Here is a 2,178-nt window from a genome sequence, read left to right on the forward strand (position 1 = left end):
AAAAGGGAAAAGGGAAAAGGGAAGGAAAACCAACAAGCTATTCACATATATTCCAAATAAAATAAAAATTGTAGCTAAGCATCAAACAATCTTGACCTATCTCCAGAAAGATCTGTGGAAACTCCCTTTGGTTTTATTTGGGTTTGAATCAAGCCATCAAAAAAGGCCACAATTTACATTATTATTGCAGTGTTGAAGGGCTCTGTACTCAGGAACTCCTTTGCCCCAAGTGCAGTAAACAGAAACACAAACAAATGGGCCCAGAAAACTTTGTTGTCATAGTTTCAGCATCCCACTATTCTGCAAATGAGCAGCTGTTGTTTATGGTCACTGTCATTTCCCTGACCTTTCATTGAATGGATTTTCTTTGGAGAAATTAAGACAGACACAGGAAACATCTTTGTAGTCCAAAGCACTGATAATTACATTTCAGCATCTTGGACACCAGTTTAGATTCACTGATAACTTTTGTAACCATATTCAGAGATTCGCTAAGCAGATTTTTGTGGCAGTGTAAGGCATAGCTCTTCTAGGCCTCTCTTTCTGCCTTCATGCTTGGACACACGTCTCAGCCACTGCTGTCCAGAGTCCAGGTACTTGAGCAAACCCAATTTCCAGTGAAGGGCAAGTTCTCATGCCAAGAGACACACTGGAGTGGTTGAATTGCACATGCAGTGCTGGAGGGAGGCAGTAACTCCCAGCAGGAGGGTGGGATGGCTGAATTCACAAAGGTGATCTGAGAGCCCACAGCATCCACTGCCTGCATTTGTTCCCTGTCACTGTTTGATGGGGTATTATGCTTTTTTATTAGTATTACTTGACTGAAGCTTGTGTATTGCCACCTGTACCATGGGGTGCACCAGGCCCAGCACTGCCCATCGGGTAGGTGGAGGGGTTGTCCCACTCTGCTCTGTGCTGGGCAACCTCACTTTGAAATGTCTGCACTGTTAGGCACCACAGTACAAAAAGGGCATAAAATTGTTAGAGAGCTTCCAGAGGAGGGCTACAAAAAATGGTGAAGGTTGTGGAAGGTAAGATTTGAGAAGTGACTGAGGCCCCTGTGTTTGCTCAGCGCAGAGCAGAGGAGCTGAGGGGAGGCCTGATGGCGGCTGCAGCTCCTCACAGGGAGCGGAGGGGCAGCACTGAGCTCTGCTCTGTGTGACAGCGACAGGGCCCGAGGGAACGGCATGGAGCTGTGTCAAGGGAGGGACAGCTGGGGGTCAGGGAAAGGGGCTGCACCACAGGGTGGTGGGCACAGAACGGGATGCACAGGGCTGTGGGCACGGCCCTGAGTGCCGGAGTTCAAGGAGCGTCTGGACAGTGCTCTCAGACATTGGGTTTGGTTTTGGGTGGTGCTGCATGGAGCCAGGGGTTGGCCTCTATGATCCTTGTGGGTCTCTTTCCAAACTGGGATATTCTGTGATTGTACGGTTTGCTAACCTAGACCCTGATCCTTCAGCTGTGTTCCCACAAGTTAATTGTTCCTACCTTGTATAGTCATAAATGTAATGGAAAATAAATTGTTACACACTCAGATGCTGTTTTCAGAATTGGGCCACAGGCTTAGTTATCAGGTTAATAAGTTCAAAGCCAAGCAAAAGCTTGTATGGATTTGCTTCCAGATTAAACAAGAGTCAATTTGGACTGCAGTTTCTGAGTAAAGGCTTTCTTAAGACAGTTGTGTATTTATAACAAAGTCAGGAAAAGCCACAATAATACAAAATATTTCTATACTTAAATATTTCTCCTTTAAGAAGAGTATACAACCTTGCTGCTATTATAAGAAATGTATCTACTACTGTTGCTACAGTTAAAAAGGAAAACAGGAATTACAACTCACAGGAATATTTCCATGTAAAACATCTCACTTGTGAAATGCAAAGAAGAAGTAAAGAACTTGACAGATATTTGCTTTTGTTCATCTCTGCTGAGCGCTGGAAGTGTAGATCTATAAAACAAGTCTTAAAAAAAAAAAAAGGATGAAATGTGCTCAGCTAGCACCTCCATGAGATCACACAAGCAGAAAAATAATCCTCGTTTACAATCCAAATATGTGAAAGAATGGAAAACATGTTTTATGGAAAACTATCCTACTGGAATTTAAGAAGAGTTCCTTTGTGTGGACAACAAATAGTTTTTCATAGCTTGCTGCTTTAAATGACTGCATTTCTTTCCAAT

Source organism: Meleagris gallopavo, chromosome 1, assembly GCF_000146605.3.
Source record: "Meleagris gallopavo isolate NT-WF06-2002-E0010 breed Aviagen turkey brand Nicholas breeding stock chromosome 1, Turkey_5.1, whole genome shotgun sequence".
In the NCBI taxonomy this organism is placed as follows: domain Eukaryota; kingdom Metazoa; phylum Chordata; class Aves; order Galliformes; family Phasianidae; genus Meleagris; species Meleagris gallopavo.